Consider the following 13975-nt stretch of genomic DNA (forward strand, 5'->3'; position numbering starts at 1 on the left):
ATCATAATCCAACGGATTAAGATCGGGTCTAGACGACGGCCAGTCTTCAGCTCTGATGAAGTCCGAAACATTCGTTTCCAACCAAGACTGCGTAGACCGAGCTTTATGACCTGGCGCCGAGTCTTGCTGGAAGGACCATTCTTGATTATTGAACATGGTGTTGTTAAGGGGCTTCACTACCTTCTCAAGAATGGTATCTTGATACACTTGTGCCGATGTTTTGATACCTTTTTCACAAAAGCATGACTCAGTCACTCCTTCATAGCTGAAGCTCCACCAAACCATCACTGAAGTTGGATAGTGCCTACGTTGCACTCTGTCGACTAATTGGGAAGCTTCCTTAGAGCTTTGAGCATAAATACGGTCATTTTGTTTGTTAAAATGTTGAACAATTGTAAAAATTTTCACATTCGTAAACAAAAAATTTCTGACCTCCCTTTGCGTACCGCTTCAGTAGTTGTTTCGATTTTACCACCCTATTCTCTTTTAAATTATTAAGAAATGACTAGTATGTCTCTTACAGGCTGCAAGTCCTAAGTCATCTTTTAAAATACACGACATGGTTCTAGGTGCTATCTTCATCTCCCGAGATAAAATCTTTTGCTTTCGGACAGGATTTCTTCGAATTCTTTCCCTTGCTGCTTTGACCACCTTTTTCGTACGAACACCACGTGGACGGCCAGATCTTTTTCTGTCACAAACAGAGGTCTCATTGCACCTATTAATAGCCCGGGACACAAACATTTTACTAATACCAAACGTATGGAGAGTTTTAAAAATTGCATTTGGCTCCATACCTACTTTGTGCAAATTTCCGTTTGCGCAAGTTTACTTGAACGTGTGTGGCATGCCGGCGTTCGAAGTTACAGTAGCATAGATTATACACTTAATATATTAGAGATAGATGCGCAACTCTCGTTTTTATTTTTGCTTTAGTTAAAGCCCGGTCCAGCAGGCGTCGCTACGGTCGATTATTAGTCTCCCTACCCCCCACCAGGTGGCTTTTTTAGTAATTTTAATATTTTTAATAACTCTCTTTATGAAAAAATCTTATCGTTTAGAATCGCTGGAATTCCCGGTAGTACTTATGAGATATTAAGGAATGTTTGGTTGTGTTCAGCATTCTAATCGATAAGATCTTTTCATACAGAGAGAAAACAGTTTTTTAAAATAAAAAGCTGTAATTCTCTGTAAGCTATTTAATTTCCCTATATTACAAACAATTTTCGGTTAAAAGATTGTATGAACGTACAATTGTATAAAACTTCGAATAACAATAACTCCTCTAGATTAATCCTACTAGCGTACTTATTAACATTAAATCGAAAGTTATCTAAAAGTTAATTAAGTCTAGATAATCAAATCATTCAATGTCAATTAAGTCATTTGTGCGAAATATAAACATGTCAGCTTTCCATTATAAACATAGTAGACAATTTGAATTAAATTTAATAAATGATAGCAGTTCTTGCTTAAAGTTGATCGTGACAGATCATGACCTTGTATGAAAATATTACATCTATAAATACTACCTATGCTTCGTCATACAATAATTGTCATTTAAACTAGCATTGTAGAGATAATACACACACTAAAGTGAATACTAAATTATTCTTAGCATTCTTATAAACATTTAGAAATTTAAGAAACGATCAACCCACAATCATGTTCATAACATGTGACATTTTGTTCTGCACAAACGTTTTGTTACATGATTTGAAAAACAAAAAAAAACAAAAAATGTTTAAAAAATGTAATGATGATTTAAAGTACTCTTAAATATTGATAGTTTGTACTTAATGACACTTATAGTAATCTTAGACATGATTACAATAGTTATACTTTTATTCTTTAACTAAATTATTTCTATTCTGACGTTTCTGATGCTTTAGCTTTGGTAATACTAGATGAAACAAACAGCAGATTGAAAGAAAATCATCTTAAAGTTAATTACATTCATTACAAACCATTAGTTTGCATTTTGTTACAAAAGAAACTGATGTTCGTTACATGCAAATGAATTATAAACATACACATGCAAACATAAAATGTAAATTTATCTTTTAATCCAAATTAAATGTACATTAATATTACATCTAAATAATAGAAAGGGTCTCGAAAATTTTTATTGTACTCAACAGCAGACGAGCACACAACCCGGCTCATGATAAGTGGTCACCAGTGCTTATAAACTTCAGCAGTGTCATAGGGGTTGCTGTCTATCACTTAAGTTTTAATAAATTATTAATATACTCAGTCACAAGCATATTGATTTCACATAATGAAAATGTAAGAAACATAATCATGTTTGGGCATTTTCATTTATATCTGCTCATACAGAAAACACAAGTTAGCAAATATATTCCACAGTTAATCTAAATAATTGCAAATAATGCTTTTGAAGATCGTTGACTTTTGATCATTAATTAAAATCATCTTCTCGTAGAATTTACAAAAGCTCATTTACAAAAATTTATATCAGTATTTTCATATATTACTAACTTACTAATTACAACTATTCAAACGTAATAGTATAACTATAAGAACTAAACAACCTATTTTAAAACAAAATTGGCATCAATTTAGTTCTTATGAACTATTTCATCTATTAATTTATAAATTACAAACATATTTAAAAAAAATTAAGATCCCTTGTGAGTTCACATTCCTTGCTGAATCAGTTTCTCTTCTGAAACGGAGAAACAAAGTATCTTAAGTATGTAACAAATATTGAAAAAATACGACCATGAAAAATTTAGTGTTAATGTAATCATACTTACAAATTAATATATTACATAACACGTTCTGGTTCAAATATAGTGCATCAATCTTTTCATGTTTCAGACATTTTAGTGCTCCTTATAATTTTTCCATAAAATTTTGTCATTATCAAACCTTTGTCTACAAAAATAAAAACATTATTTTATATTGGGTAGAAGGATGAACGTGGTCACAGGCCACTTGGTGTAACTTGGTTATCAAACACCAGGAAACAAAATGTGAATGCCATCATCTAACTTTGGATGTGAGATCAATTGTGCTGTATTTTATTTAAACAGGAAAGCATGACTGATTGATCATTCCAAAAAACTAGTTCGGGCCCACTTGACAATAAGCATATAATACGCTGAGTTGCAAAACATAAATACTTCCACCCACTCGAGACAATTTTATTATCTGAGTTGTGTGTGTGATAGTACGAGACTTAACACCGACTGTTTTAATCAAACTTAACATATATGATAGCTAGGCAGCAGAAATAGGAAGGACCATTAGTTGGTGCTAATTCATTTAATTATATTATGAATAATAATTCTGTTAGCAAATAATATACCGGGAAAATAGTGTAAACTCACCGTTATCAAGGCATCCGAAATAGCATTTCATTTTCGATCTTCGAGGCATGCTGATTTTTAATAATAAACTTTCTGTAAGAAACGAAAATAGTTACACAGGCTTACGAAACGCGAACGAAGAAAAAAGTATTGGAACCAAGTTATGTCTAAAGAGAATTCAAAACAGAGTTTCTCAATGTCTAATCGTCTAATATTCTCATAAAGCTAAAAGATGCTCTAAATTAATACTACAACGTAAAATAACTCACACCAAGACCAAAAAAAAACGATTTAAAAAATTAAATCGTTACGACATTTTGAAAACTTTTTTTTTTTTTTTTGAGATTGTTTTACGGCCCTGGAATTTTGAAAACTTCAAAGCAGTGTTTCCACTTAAGTTTTTTTTAACACATTTTACCCTAGTTTCTTTTGAATTTATCCCTAAAATTTCCTAGACAACTTTCATAAATCCTTTATATAGAAAGCATAAATAAAATACAGAAAATAAACCACAGCATATTATTTAATGTAGGTATATATAATATAAACGCCCCCAGAAGATCATAGATCTATAGGATTAGAATTTTCAAGGAAGTCGACGCATTTCTTTTATATTCTTTTGCTGCACGCAACCTAACACTGTTCGGTTCTAAAATTGAGCAATTGTTTGCTGGCAAAGTTGGGAACTTTCTATGAAGCAAGCCGTTCAGGGTTTCATTAGAAAGCCTGTTTCTTTTGTCAGTTTTTACATTTGAGAACACTGAATAATCTTTCCACCTCAGTCTTTGAAGAAGGAACTGCTAGCAAAAGTGAAATGACAATTACAAGGTTTTCGTAAATGAAATTACCATGATAATCTTTCATGGTGCATGAAGTACCTGTATATTACAATACAAGTAAGTTCTGGTGACATCAACGAAAATAGGTAAATAAAAGTTTGGCGGATTATACTTATTGGGATTCTGGGGAATCCCTAAGAAAAAAGCAGTGGCTTAATCTATGATTTACTTTACTAGAGGGTTACTGTTGAATCAAACCTTCTTAATAGTTTTTATACACAACTCTGTTTTATTCTTTTACTTGTCAACTCGACTTAATGTCATTCTCTCTCCATAAAATAAAATGTTCATTGTTTTACTTTAAAAACCGTTTATTTTAAAATTCACAACAGTTACTAGTATAGGCTTTGCTTTTTATATTTTTTAAATTGTCTTTATCATCCAAAATATCAGCTATTTTTCCCTAAAAAAGGGAGAATTCCCTAAAAATGGAAGCACTGCTTCAAAGTACGCTAACCTTTTTTATTGAGTCAGAACTCGTATCTGCCATCTAGTGAGTTTATTAGTTCATTAAGGCCAAAACGTTTCAAAAATGACCTCGCCGGTTCCTAAAGATGACGCTAGTTGTATGTTATTTTCCTTTGTATGGGAGTTGCACCCCCCTGTACAGTAGTACAGAAACCGCCCGCTTGTGCGCACGTCTTGTGGTCGTTTTAAACGCGCTAAAATGACGAGTGAGAGACATGGAGTTCGAGACAATTTGGAGGAATTTATTAATATTTACAGAAATGAAGTCTGTCTTTGAAAATTTTTATTCATTTAATAAATTGATGTGCGAACAATGCTCTCTTTTTTTTTAACCAGTCTTTACACCATATATTTCGGTTTCTTTTAAGTCTTTTCAGTTTTTTGGTAGCAAATATTAAGCAAACTATTGCCAAAACTTCATCCAACGACACACCCGGATGCCTGTGCAAGTCTAAACTTGCACAAGTATATCGTTACGTGTATGGCTACCATTAAAACGACTTGTGCGCATCGAGCGACTCTTGCCAAGTTACGTGCCGGGGACTATACTGACGAGTTAATTATGTAAAACCAATTCAATCCAAGAAAACAAAAAAGAAACGTGCGGTCGGGGGGACTCCCATTAGGAACGAAGTTGTTTTTGTGTCTGACGGCGAATATATTCCGTTGGGCTCACCATAAATATCTCGCTCATACATTTTTGAGTATCGTAATTTGCTTTCGATTTTTTCACATCTTTTTATACTTACCTATCTACTAACTTACGCAAAATGTGATTGTGCTTTACTGTGCAAGTACCGAATTGTATTCGATTTTAAAATATCGTTTTTAACACAGGTACTGTTAGAGAGATTTTTAAATATAATTTTACAGTAAGTACTTAATAGTACTAAATTGTATTAGATATTTTTATTTCGTCTTAATACACTTATAAGACCAAAATTTATAAATATAAGTTTACAATTCGACTTTATAGTAAACAATGCCTCGGATTTTAGTTTTTTATTTATTTATTGTATAGCTATCATCGTGAAAGTTGAAATTGGTGAATATGAGCAAAGTACGTACGTATCATCTCAATCATCTTTAGAATAATTGGTACCTGCATGTGGCATTTGAACACTGGCATAGTTGTATCGCTCGATATGAGCACAATAGGCGTTATATACATATTAGGCCTTCACTTTGCGACTTTAAATTTTAGTATTTGAAGATCTAAAGTCAAATTTTATGTTAAATTCAAACCAGAGGCATCGTGGTCATCCGCCCGGTTCTCTCGGGCTGGGTGAATCACGACCGAGAACGTTTCACCTTCCGGGTGACGCAGGTGCTTAGAACATGGTTGATTCGACCGCTATCTTCACCTCGTCGCGAGGGGATAATACGGACCCGTAGCAACGATGCTCGGCAGCAATGAGTTCTACTCTGCTTCTGCGTGTCTGCCATCTCACAGAAAACGGCGGCGTAACGGGAGAGGGAGAGCTGTTCTTTCGTCTCGGCGCTGTACCGTCGCCGTCGAGCCTGGGATCAGAGGAGGGCGTTCGCTCAGCTCTGGCTGCTAACTCGTTTACCAGATTTAAAATAGTCTTCTATTACTATGTCAAACCTCACGCCTTGATTCTCAAATTTGATTCTCTATCTATAGGTATGTTCCTCGAAAGGTAAAGGTTTTGGTTAATCTTATATTGGGACCGAATTATATTAATCAGAGTTGGAATTCCGTATTTTTAGGTATAAATTGAACATTATGTTCGCATTACCTATACCTGCGTGAATTTTTGCAAACTTGGCCAGATAAGATATTCCCCCAGCAGCAGATGGTGTTATTTACTACGACCATAGAATTTGGAGCTAGTATTATTTATCAATTTGTGGTTTACCTAATTGTGTATTAAAATATACGAGTGAAAGTTCTGAAAATTGTTAAGGCACCAACAGCTATTCTGTTTCGACCATAGATAATACACATAAAGGGGATGGCCCATTTTCGGCCCAAAGCGGACAATAGATTATAGAAAAAATACTTAGTGCATTAATTTTGTCATAAATAAATATGCATTTACTTTCTTGCAAATAAGCGCCACTATAGTTTACAATAAGTAGTTTAAAAAAAGTAACTCTATTGAAAAAAACAAGGATTTTTATTTTTGCGGGAAAAATATTGCCAGCTTCAAATCCTTTTACGTATGAAGTAAATATTTTGAGTATATAAATAAATCATTTTAAGTATTATCATTAATCAAACGATTTTAATGGATTTTATGCACATAAAATAACATCGAAGACATACCCATTAGACTTTAACTTGTAACTATACTTGAGACCTTAGAACCTATATCTCAAGGTGGGTGGCGCATTTACGTTGTAGATGTATGTGGGCTCGAGTAACCACTTAGCAACACCAGGGTGGCTGTGAGCTCGCCCACCCATCTCATCATCATCATCATCATTTCAGCCTATCGCCGTCCACTGCTGAACATAGGCCTCTCCAATAGATTTCCAGTGCGACCGGTCCATTGCCACCTGTATCCAACGAGACCCAGCGCTTTTTACTAGGTCGTCGGTCCATCTAGTAGGTGGCCGTCCCACACTGCGCTTGTCAGTACGTGGTCGCCACTCCAGGATCTTTCTAAGCAATAAAAAAAACTTTACTAGTATTGTTATTTAAATATGTACAACTAAAACAAAAACATAAAAAATAATGTGTACTCGTAAAAAAAAGATTAAGATATAAATCAATTATCGGTTATTTAAAAAATAATCGATATATGAATTTCATGTAATTATTTTTCTTTATACTGACAACACTGAATTTAATCTGACTGACTGACACTTCGCTTGCTGCTTGTGGTGTTGTGCAGGGGGGTGCAACTCCCATACAAAGGAAAATAACATACAACTAGCGTCATCTTTAGGAACCGGCGAGGTCATTTTTGAAACGTTTTGGCCTTAATGAACTAATAAACTCACTAGATGGCAGATACGAGTTCTGACTCAATAAAAAAGGTTAGCGTACTTTGAAGCAGTGCTTCCATTTTTAGGGAATTCTCCCTTTTTTAGGGAAAAATAGCTGATATTTTGGATGATAAAGACAATTTAAAAAATATAAAAAGCAAAGCCTATACTAGTAACTGTTGTGAATTTTAAAATAAACGGTTTTTAAAGTAAAACAATGAACATTTTATTTTATGGAGAGAGAATGACATTAAGTCGAGTTGACAAGTAAAAGAATAAAACAGAGTTGTGTATAAAAACTATTAAGAAGGTTTGATTCAACAGTAACCCTCTAGTAAAGTAAATCATAGATTAAGCCACTGCTTTTTTCTTAGGGATTCCCCAGAATCCCAATAAGTATAATCCGCCAAACTTTTATTTACCTATTTTCGTTGATGTCACCAGAACTTACTTGTATTGTAATATACAGGTACTTCATGTACCATGAAAGATTATCATGGTAATTTCATTTACGAAAACCTTGTAATTGTCATTTCACTTTTGCTAGCAGTTCCTTCTTCAAAGACTGAGGTGGAAAGATTATTCAGTGTTCTCAAATGTAAAAACTGACAAAAGAAACAGGCTTTCTAATGAAACCCTGAACGGCTTGCTTCATAGAAAGTTCCCAACTTTGCCAGCAAACAATTGCTCAATTTTAGAACCGAACAGTGTTAGGTTGCGTGCAGCAAAAGAATATAAAAGAAATGCGTCGACTTCCTTGAAAATTCTAATCCTATAGATCTATGATCTTCTGGGGGCGTTTATATTATATATACCTACATTAAATAATATGCTGTGGTTTATTTTCTGTATTTTATTTATGCTTTCTATATAAAGGATTTATGAAAGTTGTCTAGGAAATTTTAGGGATAAATTCAAAAGAAACTAGGGTAAAATGTGTTAAAAAAAACTTAAGTGGAAACACTGCTTTGAAGTTTTCAAAATTCCAGGGCCGTAAAACAATCTCAAAAAAAAAAAAAAAGTTTTCAAAATGTCGTAACGATTTAATTTTTTAAATCGTTTTTTTTTGGTCTTGGTGTGAGTTATTTTACGTTGTAGTATTAATTTAGAGCATCTTTTAGCTTTATGAGAATATTAGACGATTAGACATTGAGAAACTCTGTTTTGAATTCTCTTTAGACATAACTTGGTTCCAATACTTTTTTCTTCGTTAGCGTTTCGTAAGCCTGTGTAACAATTTTCGTTTCTTACAGAAAGTTTATTATTAAAAATCAGCATGCCTCGAAGATCGAAAATGAAATGCTATTTCGGATGCCTTGATAACGGTGAGTTTACACTATTTTCCCGGTATATTATTTGCTAACAGAATTATTATTCATAATATAATTAAATGAATTAGCACCAACTAATGGTCCTTCCTATTTCTGCTGCCTAGCTATCATATATGTTAAGTTTGATTAAAACAGTCGGTGTTAAGTCTCGTACTATCACACACACAACTCAGATAATAAAATTGTCTCGAGTGGGTGGAAGTATTTATGTTTTGCAACTCAGCGTATTATATGCTTATTGTCAAGTGGGCCCGAACTAGTTTTTTGGAATGATCAATCAGTCATGCTTTCCTGTTTAAATAAAATACAGCACAATTGATCTCACATCCAAAGTTAGATGATGGCATTCACATTTTGTTTCCTGGTGTTTGATAACCAAGTTACACCAAGTGGCCTGTGACCACGTTCATCCTTCTACCCAATATAAAATAATGTTTTTATTTTTGTAGACAAAGGTTTGATAATGACAAAATTTTATGGAAAAATTATAAGGAGCACTAAAATGTCTGAAACATGAAAAGATTGATGCACTATATTTGAACCAGAACGTGTTATGTAATATATTAATTTGTAAGTATGATTACATTAACACTAAATTTTTCATGGTCGTATTTTTTCAATATTTGTTACATACTTAAGATACTTTGTTTCTCCGTTTCAGAAGAGAAACTGATTCAGCAAGGAATGTGAACTCACAAGGGATCTTAATTTTTTTTAAATATGTTTATAATTTATAAATTAATAGATGAAATAGTTCATAAGAACTAAATTGATGCCAATTTTGTTTTAAAATAGGTTGTTTAGTTCTTATAGTTATACTATTACGTTTGAATAGTTGTAATTAGTAAGTTAGTAATATATGAAAATACTGATATAAATTTTTGTAAATGAGCTTTTGTAAATTCTACGAGAAGATGATTTTAATTAATGATCAAAAGTCAACGATCTTCAAAAGCATTATTTGCAATTATTTAGATTAACTGTGGAATATATTTGCTAACTTGTGTTTTCTGTATGAGCAGATATAAATGAAAATGCCCAAACATGATTATGTTTCTTACATTTTCATTATGTGAAATCAATATGCTTGTGACTGAGTATATTAATAATTTATTAAAACTTAAGTGATAGACAGCAACCCCTATGACACTGCTGAAGTTTATAAGCACTGGTGACCACTTATCATGAGCCGGGTTGTGTGCTCGTCTGCTGTTGAGTGCAATAAAAATTTTCGAGACCCTTTCTATTATTTAGATGTAATATTAATGTACATTTAATTTGGATTAAAAGATAAATTTACATTTTATGTTTGCATGTTTATAATTCATTTGCATGTAACGAACATCAGTTTCTTTTGTAACAAAATGCAAACTAATGGTTTGTAATGAATGTAATTAACTTTAAGATGATTTTCTTTCAATCTGCTGTTTGTTTCATCTAGTATTACCAAAGCTAAAGCATCAGAAACGTCAGAATAGAAATAATTTAGTTAAAGAATAAAAGTATAACTATTGTAATCATGTCTAAGATTACTATAAGTGTCATTAATGACTTTGTACTTAAGTACAAACTATCAATATTTAAGAGTACTTTAAATCATCATTACATTTTTTAAACATTTTTTTGTTTTTTTTTTGTTTTTCAAATCTTGTAACAAAACGTTTGTGCAGAACAAAATGTCACATGTTATGAACATGATTGTGGGTTGATCGTTTCTTAAATTTCTAAATGTTTATAAGAATGCTAAGAATAATTTAGTATTCACTTTAGTGTGTGTATTATCTCTACAATGCTAGTTTAAATGACAATTATTGTATGACGAAGCATAGGTAGTATTTATAGATGTAATATTTTCATACAAGGTCATGATCTGTCACGATCAACTTTAAGCAAGAACTGCTATCATTAAGAAACAAATTTATTAAATTTAATTCAAATTGTCTACTATGTTTATAATGGAAAGCTGACATGTTTATATTTCGCACAAATGACTTAATTGACATTGAATGATTTGATTATCTAGACTTAATTAACTTTTAGATAACTTTCGATTTAATGTTAATAAGTACGCTAGTAGGATTAATCTAGAGGAGTTATTGTTATTCGAAGTTTTATACAATTGTACGTTCATACAATCTTTTAACCGAAAATTGTTTTTAATATAGGGAAATTAAATAGCTTACAGAGAATTACAGCTTTTTATTTTAAAAAACTGTTTTCTCTCTGTATGAAAAGATCTTATCGATTAGAATGCTGAACACAATCAAACATTCCTTAATATCTCATAAGTACTACCGGGAATTCCAGCGATTCTAAACGATAAGATTTTTTCATAAAGAGAGTTATTAAAAATATTAAAATTACTAAAAAAGCCACCTGGTGGGGGGTAGGGAGACTAATAATCGACCGTAGCGACGCCTGCTGGACCGGGCTTTAACTAAAGCAAAAATAAAAACGAGAGTTGCGCATCTATCTCTAATATATTAAGTGTATAATCTATGGTGTTGTGCTTGCGTACAAAATGGATGTGTTTTGATTTTTCTTCGATTTATTTTACTTTTATCAATAACGTTTCATACTACGACTAAAAAACATTGTGTGAATTGTGGTTTTACCCTGACCGAGATTTAAAACCGTGTATATGCTCTCCTTTGCTATTTTTAGATGATACTAATTGTGTATGAAGATGAAGAAAATATAGATATTTAAAGAATTAAGTGTGTTTTTATACCCTATTGGATAAAAATAAATTAGGAACATCTTAAACATTAAGAAAAGAAAAGTTCTTGAAGTATCTCACAATCCGACACTTATTTATATAGAAAATTAACCTCAAAACGAGTTTTTATTTTTATTATATTTTTTATAATAGTGGCGTCAATTTCAATATATTTTTTAGATATCCAATACATTTAAGAATTTGAATCAGTACATTTTTATAGTAATATTTGATGTCCATCTTGGGCCTAGCACACTATGGAGAGTGGGCAATCCCCTTTCTCCACTAGCTATCACTAAACCATTTTTACGAATATCTGTATACATTCCCAATAACGATTTATTGCAATTATTTATTACGACCCTAAGGGTTGCTTGACAAGTTTCGTTTAAAATATAGCTTTCAGTTTGGTTTCTGCATCGCCTTTAAATACACCATATATAGTAACCGGCAAACTTCTTGAGCAAATGACCTTGACTGCGCAGAACCGAATTTTAGATCACTTTGGTGGTGAGGGTGAGGCGCGACGGCAGGGGAAATCGTATCGAGTGCGTTATTGGTAGATCAGTCGAACCTTGCGTCCCACACCGCGCCTTCGTTCCGCTTGCTCCCAAAAGTACGCTTGCGTACAGTGAAAAGTCTATCGTTATTAATCGTTAAGTTATTTGTTATAATTGCTTGTTGACTTTGTTGCCATTGCTATATGTTGAGTGTTTTTTGATTTTTTATAAAAAATACACTATGCCGCGACAAACTGGTGTAGTATTCAAAAGAAAGGGTAGAAAAATTGTGTACGACGTATATTGCTTCATTATAAAACAGGGGAAGAATGATATGGAAAAAGTAAAACAGACTTCGGAAGCAACAAAAACATCCGTGAGTACTGTTAGGTGCATTATTAACGAAGCTAAAGGCTCTGGCTTGCTCGCCGTGTTTCGGACTCCGGGTAAGAAAAGATCAGGGAAGAAGAATGTTACCGGAATGGATAGTTTCGTTCAATCTGTAATAAAAAGATGTAATCATAATAACTACATAACAAGCAGCGAAACTCCGTACCGTAGAAAGGCTTCGAAAAATTTAAAGAAAATATAAATTTTAATGGCTCGGTATGAAGTTTACGACGAATTATGAACGAGCTAGGCTTCAGATGGAAAAAAAAAACAAAAAATAATCGGAAGCTGGTAATTGAAAAAAGTTGCATTCGATTACTACGAATCGAATATCTTCAAAAAATAATTAATTATAGACAAAAAGAAGACCGAATCGACCGAGTTGTAAACTACACCGATGAGCCCTATGTCGACTCATCACGATGATAGCGACTCGGGTGATAAAAACAATGATGATGATGGTCAAGATTATGATAACGAAAAAAAAATTACAAATACCAGCTTCGCTTCAACTGAACCAAGACCTGGCAACAGCTCTAGTTTTGACTTAATAGAAGGAATATCTATTGTACCCCAAGATTAAATTATTACAATTATTAACCTATATTTTTTGTTGATGTTCTAATAAATATATAAATAAATACATATTAGTTCATTTTAATAATTTAATTGCATTATGACGCAGAGTAAATAATGTTTTTGCACGTGAGTGTACCATGCGCGAACTTACCCCCACTACGTCAACAAATGCTCAAGAAGTTTGCCGGCTATTATACCTTCTACTCATTACGCAATACTGTCTCAGTTAAAATGCGACTTAGAATTTTATTTTTACATGAAATATCTATATTATGGGACCTTTTAACCGCAGCTAGCCTTCGTTTAAAACTGCAAGCTTACAAACACTTGGCATTTATTAACAACCATATAAAACATCTTTTGTTTTCGTTTGACTATCAGTGTTATGTCGGACTCATCAATGTGGAATTTTTCTCGATCCTACGGACCGATCGGTAAATAGTCGACGTCGCCCAAAACAGCCCATTGAGTTTCTCGTCGGATCTTCTTAATGGGTCGCGTTTCCAATCCGGTGGTTCAACAACGTCAAGTTTGAGCCCCGCGAGCTCACCTATTAGTTCGGTGAATCTAGAACCTTTCGAGGTTACTAGAAAAGGAAGGAAAAAAGTGGATACTTTAGGACTCGTTTAATTTAGCCGCATACAATAATAAAACTAAGATAGCAGTTTAAAAGTAAGATACTTTATTAGCGCACCCGAATATATTGAGAATATACTACTTTTATTAGTGAACCCGCCTTTAAAAATAGTGACCAAGGGTGTAATTTATAGAATTTTAGATCTCAAAAAAATCAAACACGGCGCTTTTACTGAAAATCACTTTTGAAGTGGAACTTGATTGAAAAATAAAACGAAAGTAA

The 13975-nt window shown here is 32.9% G+C and overlaps 2 long non-coding RNA genes across 2 annotated transcripts; one reads left to right on the forward strand and one right to left on the reverse strand.

The window, feature by feature from the left end:
- Positions 1 to 1184: 1184 nt before the first annotated feature.
- Positions 1185 to 4195, reverse strand: LOC149501443 (uncharacterized). Its single transcript, XR_016324152.1, has 4 exons — positions 3605 to 4195; positions 3357 to 3428; positions 2781 to 2901; positions 1185 to 2689 (listed from the first exon to the last, which is right to left on the reverse strand). It is a non-coding gene; the product is annotated as an uncharacterized LOC149501443 (long non-coding RNA).
- Positions 4196 to 7497: 3302 nt separating this feature from the next.
- Positions 7498 to 11110, forward strand: LOC149501444 (uncharacterized). Its single transcript, XR_016324151.1, has 4 exons — positions 7498 to 8674; positions 8851 to 8922; positions 9378 to 9498; positions 9590 to 11110. It is a non-coding gene; the product is annotated as an uncharacterized LOC149501444 (long non-coding RNA).
- Positions 11111 to 13975: the final 2865 nt, after the last annotated feature.

Source organism: Bombyx mandarina, chromosome 15 (assembly GCF_030267445.1).
Source record: "Bombyx mandarina strain Sakado chromosome 15, ASM3026744v2".
Classification (NCBI taxonomy): Eukaryota; Metazoa; Arthropoda; class Insecta; order Lepidoptera; family Bombycidae; genus Bombyx; species Bombyx mandarina.